Here is a 6,354-nt window from a genome sequence, read left to right on the forward strand (position 1 = left end):
CCCAGGATGGCAGCTATTGTCCAGCAGGATGTGGCTTGGCAGTTCTGGGTTGTTTTGTTCAACTCAGCTGGTGGGATCAGGAAAGACCCTATTTTCCCAGCCCCAGACCTTACAATGTTATTCCCCCTTTCATATGTCGAATTCTTAACCTCCAGTACCTCAGAATGCAACTGTATTTGGTATAGGGCTTTTAAAGAGGTTATTAAGGTTGAATGAGGTAACTAAGGTGGGCCCTAATCTATATGACTGGTGTCCTTATAAGAAGAAGAGCTTAGGATGAAGACACACAAAGGGAAGCCACGTGAAGGCACTGAGAGAGGATAACCATCTGCAAGCCAAGAGGAGAGGCCTCAGAAGAAACTAACCTGCCAACTTCTTGATCTCAGGCTTTTAGATTCCAGAACTATGAGAAAATAAATCAGTTGCTTAAGCCACCCAGTCTATGGTACTTTGTTATGATAATCCTAGCAAAGTAATACACCTCATTTGGTTCCCTTTTCTCAGGAATCACTGTTCTATGATATCTGTGTTCTAATGTGTTCTAATTTGTCTGGTTTTCTAGTTATGTAGGTGGAAGGGTAGATCCAATCCCTGTTTTATCATTATGTCCAGAAGCAGAAGTCAGTCACTCAGGAATAGCTGCTTAAGTTCTAGCTGTGACCCAAGAAGAGGTGACTGTTCACAGAAGCTCAGATTAGAGGGAAGTCTAGTGGCTATGGTGGAAATGTGGATGGAAGAGGAAAAGGGCTGGACCACTGTAGGAGGATACTCAGAGTTCAAGGGGCTTAAATACATAAAAGTTTATTATCTCTCCTGTAATAAAGGTAGGCATCCATGGCAGCTAGACGGGGCCAGAGCTCCCTCCTTCCCACTTTTCTGCTAGCTGTATGGTTTTCTTCTGTGCTTGAAGCCAGAGGTGGCTTCCTACACACCCATGCTCCAGCTTGCAGAAATGGAGGAAGTGCATGTTTTCCACCTAGTTTCCCTCATGGCCAGGCTGGCTGCAGGGCATCTTGGAAATGCATTTAGCGGAGCCATCACGTATTTAGATAACATTTCTGTTTCTGTGGAAGAAGGGGAGAATGGTAACAGTCCATGCCACACAGACAACACTTTTCTGCCTGGTAAGAGAGAAGACACTTTTTCGATGGGCTGCAGGAGTCAACTTACATCCACAAAGCCCTGCTCGCCAGGTATTATCCACAGTACCTGAGATTTCCAGGAGGTGGCAGAGAGTTGTTTTGGGATGGTGCATCCCAACTTGTCTTATGGCTGAGGAACAGCTGTACAGAGAAATCCCTCGATGATGGTCTCATGCCTGATCCTGAGTAAGAGGAGAGAGGAATGAGTAAACCTAAAAGAGTTAGCCCAAAATTAAATTCTGAGATATTATGGACACGTGATCTATGCTGAATATAAAATGCAGGCATTGAGTGTGATAGATGAACTATTGAACTTAGCTTTGTAATATCATTTCTGGATCATATTTTTCAGGCTAAACATCCTTACAATATCCTCCAGGAGTGTTGTTATAACCTCACTCCACAACATTGCTGAGAGTTTATCATTTATTACAAAATTGTCAAATGACAGAAGTGTTCTGGTTGCCCAGGAGACATGAACAGAGCCAGGTGCATATGGACTGCCTCTTCTATCCAGGGATTTGGAACTGTCCTGCATCCCTGCTGGTGGTCTTAATCCAGCATCCAGAAGGGTTCAGGAATATGGAGAAGGGCTATGTGTAAATTAAATAAGAGCACAGAGACAAAACATAATTTTGGAAGGCATTATGGGGAGACAGAGAAGACTTAGCTAAAGGAACTAAGTTCTCATTGTCTCAGGACTCCTAGCTCTTTATTAACACACTTTGTCCTAAAGCAAGGTAGATATACATATCAAAGGGTAGGGCTACTATACAGAATCCATTGTCAGATTGGGGAAAAACTGCCTACGGCTGTTCAGGTGTTTGGCCAGTAGGAGGCAATAACATGTAGATTGAAATGCCCTCAGCTGTCTGGCAGCAAGCAATCATTTTATGCAGCCTTTTCAGGTTTGGGGAAATGCCCTCAGCCAATTCCAGATGATTTAGCCCTGCTGACATGCTGGAACTGGCTTCCGGCACATGCCTTCCTCACAGGTTACAGAGGATGCCCATATGAGTGGGTTTCTGGGCCCTCACCCCTGTTTAAAGAAGTCTTCTTTCATCTGATTTATATGTTAGGCTTCCAGCTAAGATTTCATTGGGACAAAAGGTCCTAGGGTTTTGAAAATATAAAGTATAAAGCAGCTCTTTTACAATTTGCTTGGTTGATACAACTTGAGTGTTTGTATGAAAAGATCATTTCAAAGCCCATAAGATAACCTGAAAGGACACCCATCTCCTTTGCACACTCTGTCTCTTCAGCCTGGGGTCCCTCCCGATGGTCTGAAGCCGTCCCAGCTGCTGAGCCCCGAGGACACAGCTGTGGCACCACTAACCCTTCTGCAGGCTACGCAGCTGCATGTTCTTGGGTGGTTCCCACCCCTCCACCATGCCAGCCTCCTTAGTGGGCTTCCCATGGGCAGGTGGCCAGCATAAAGTGCAGTGGGACCCTCTACCTATACCACATAGGCAGTTTTGCGTTTGCTGACGCCATGTCATCATTTTGGAGCAACCCCAGTCACTCTGCAAATCATCTTTGGTTAAGTGCAATAAACTGCTGATTTCTATCTATAAAGTTTTATAATTCTTTAGTTGGTGCATTACTCTCTTCCCTTGAGGTATTATGCCATCTGTTATATCTACCTGTCCTACTAAACTTTAGGTAATTGATAGATATGATATTTATGCCACGATGGCTTCTTCTAAATTATAGGCAAGGTCCTGTGGTATGCCACCATAAACCAAAGACGTCAGGTTGACAGTGATTTGACTTGGCCCCATAGACGATTCTGAAGCCTTTGGTTAAAATCTAGGCCCCTCAATGAAATAATTCAAAAAAAGTATAAATCAATCATGAACAGTTGAAAAGTCATTTCCAGACTGATTTACATTTATTAGGGCCATGATGCATATTTAAGAGGCACATTAAAAGGCTGGGTTCAGGTCACGTATTGGGTTTGCCATGATTTTAACAACTCAGTGTTGCAGGGTCTGCCCTCCTCCTTCCCCTCTAAGTGCTCAGCACCACACTGGCTAGAAGAGAGAAGCAGCCAGGACTGAGCCTTGTTGTGCCTGCATCTCTACTCTTTGAAAGGGCTGATGAAAGGAGTTTTTAGGGGTAAAATAGGCAGGTTTAGAGAGTTTTAGGAATTAGGGGGCCCATGGGGCAAAACCCAGGGCTGCGAAGCTGGGAGCTGCCAGAAGAGATACATTCACAGAATAAGGGGTCTTGGAGCTGCCAAAGGGTATACATTTACAGAATAAAGGGAGAGGAAGCCACACATTCACAGAATAAAGAGGAAGGCTACAAGGAGTAGAAAAAACAGAAGGAGAAAAAGAAGGGAACCCCACGTGAGATTTGAGTTCTAAAGCTGCTATAGTGACCAATCAGAGGGGATATTCGAACACAAAGAACTGCTGCCTTTATAAACCTAAGAAAGAGGGACTTGGTGGGTCTCTCTCTCCCCATCCACGTGGGAGTGTGTGCTTGTTTCCCAATAAATTTCCACCTTTTCCTATACCACCTTTTATCTGTGGCTTCCTTCTTTGAATCCACCTGGACAGGAACCCGGGAAATCACCTTTGCATCCTGCCCAAAGGAAAAACCATGCATTCCAGTTTAATTTTCGCATTTCAGTGACATTAGAGGTGAAGCCCGGCTGCAGAGTGGGAGATCTGCACATCAGAAGACATGTGTGAGGATCAAAGCTTTCAATAGAGAGAGAGACAGAGACAGAGAGAGACAGGAAGAGAGAGACAGAGAGAGATAGGGAGAGACTAATAGCACTGATATCCAAGGAACAAGCTCTGAGTCCAAAGATACAGGTAGTTCTGCCAAACTCACAGAGATCCCGGGTTGAAGAGTGGCTCTGTTCCCAGCTCTCTGCCTCTGTCCACACACTCCCTGGCTGGCTAGGAAGAGTCAGGCAAGGCGTGGGTGTTGCACTGGGAGGAGTTGTGGGAAGGATGTGGAGGTGCTGGTCTTGCAGGCCCAGAATTCCTTTCCCCTCTTCCAGAGTCTTTTCTGAGAAGCCATTTCTGACCACCGCTGTCTCGAGGGTTCAACCCTCGTTTCCCCTTCTTGCTTTTAGCGGACAGCTGGAGGCTATTCCACAAACAAGAATCAGGCCCTGACCTGGCCCAGCCCCTCCTTGTACTGTGAGGGCTTGAGGCCTTTCTAAAGGAATTAATTGGAAAGTAAACTTGCTAAGAGGACAGCCTGTCAGCCAAGTCTGGTTTTTTTTTTTTTTTCAAAAATCTTTTAGTTTGAGATAATTTTAGACTTAATAAAGAAGTTGCAAAATAATACTTTTCACCCAGCTGCCCTTAATGTTGATATCTCACATAGCATGAGTACGATGGTCTCAATCAGAAAACTAACATTGATATGATCCTAATCAGCCTTGTGTTAATTTTGCCCTTTGTCCACAGGGAGTAGAAAAATGTTAGAAAATAAACATCCACTTTCCTGCCCAGGACCCCACCTTGTATCTGTTGTGCCTCTTCGTTTCCTCCAATCTGTGACGTCTGCTCAGCCTTTCTCTGCTTCTTAGGACCTGTCAGAACATGTCTTGAACACAGTGTGTCTGCCTCTTCATCTTACCAAATTCTTTCCCCATGGTGGGGAGTGTCCCAATTATGCTCCAATTAATTAATTATCTGTCTAGACTTAGTGGACAAACGCAGGTGACCAGAAGTCAGCAATAATGGCCTATCCCCTGATACTTCAATGTCTAGACAGCTGAGCCGAACCGGAACACATAAACACACAAGACAGAATTAGTATGCAATCACACGAGGTTTATTTACCTATTCCTAGTGGGTCCTAGGCTCCAGCAAAGGCCACCCGGCGACGCACACCGAAAGACGGACGATGAAGACGGAGACAGACAGGAGGCCGCAGTTGGTTCAGGCTCACACACCAGGGCAGTCAATCAGGGGCTCATCTCAAGGAGTGACGTGGAGTCCTCCTCTCATCAGGCAGGAGACGTCCACTGAAGAAAATCTGTTGCTTATATAGCCAGTGGTAAACAACTTGTGTCTTATCAGTGTGGGCCAGATGGTGTGCCTGTGCTAGGAGCAAGGTGTTTACGCTTTAAGGCCTTAGGGCATTCACATTAAGATAGTGGGGCATTCACCACATTTTGGAAGTTACAGAGTATTGGGGTCTTCACACAGCAAACATTTCGCACATTAATCATTTCACACAGTAATTATTTCCACACATTAGAGGGGTTTCCTTATGACCATAACATTATTATAACAGGGAGGAAGGAAGGAAACACCATCCTGGCCCAACAGACCACATTCTGTGTAGTGGCAGCCTTCCGTGCACTTGGCTGGTTTGCCATAGATGTAGACATCTGGGGTCCCACACCCTCATGCCCTCTTTGTCCTTTTATCTCCAAGACCAGCACAGTGCCTACCGGTCAATCCATAAATGCTGGCTGAGCGGGCTCAGCACTTAAGTGAACCTAGAATGTGTGAGCTTGTATGAGGTATTGCATGTGTATGTATGTAAACATTTGTAGGAGTGTGTATGAATATGTGTGGGGTGGGTGGGTCCTCTGTGTATAGCTGTTATGAAAATCTGTTATTTCTTTAAACCAAATCAAGACATTTAACTTTTCAACTGGAATTTGTTGAGTGTCAATTTGGTGGCAAGCACTGTACTGATTTGAAACTAAGGGAAGTGTGGAGAAGTAGCTCATGAACACTGATGTCTAACCCTGCCCTGGGTCAATGCAGTGGGAAGCCAACACTGCTGCCTGAAGCAGACACCAGGCTCTGTGAGCATGGAAGCCAGCAGGGAGGGCTTTAGAAGTGACATTTTAGTTGAGACCGGGGGGTTGAATGGGAGTTCACCAGGAGTGACAGGCACCTAGGTGTGGGTCCCCAGCAAAGGTGAGAGAAAGGGTGCATTTGGAGAGGAATCACCCCTATGTCAGGCTCTATGCCAGACACTGCACATTCCTTTCACCCTTCTACTCCAGAGAGCAGGCATTACTGCATTGTCCTCACTTAAAGACCAGCTGAAGGTAGTTCAGAAGCTGGTGACTTGCTCAAGACCACAAAGCCTGCAGGAGGCCACCTGAAGGTCTAAACTCAAGACAAGAAAACCTGTGCCTTGAATTTGAGGCCTCAGAGGATGGCAGATGAAGCCTTGTGAGGAGTGAAGGAAGGGACATGTGATCTGGAAAGAGACATAACCA

General features: G+C 45.5%; 1 long non-coding RNA gene across 1 annotated transcript; it reads right to left on the reverse strand.

Moving 5' to 3' along the window:
• Nucleotides 1–785: 785 nt before the first annotated feature.
• On the reverse strand, nt 786–5,115 carry LOC139001999 (uncharacterized). The gene is made up of 3 exons (XR_011470121.1): nt 4,952–5,115; nt 1,210–1,324; nt 786–1,064 (listed from the first exon to the last, which is right to left on the reverse strand). It is a non-coding gene; the product is annotated as an uncharacterized lncRNA (long non-coding RNA).
• Nucleotides 5,116–6,354: the final 1,239 nt, after the last annotated feature.

Source organism: Myotis yumanensis, unplaced genomic scaffold, assembly GCF_028538775.1.
Source record: "Myotis yumanensis isolate MYYU_CA2020_CCGP unplaced genomic scaffold, mMyoYum1.0.hap1 SCAF_2, whole genome shotgun sequence".
In the NCBI taxonomy this organism is placed as follows: domain Eukaryota; kingdom Metazoa; phylum Chordata; class Mammalia; order Chiroptera; family Vespertilionidae; genus Myotis; species Myotis yumanensis.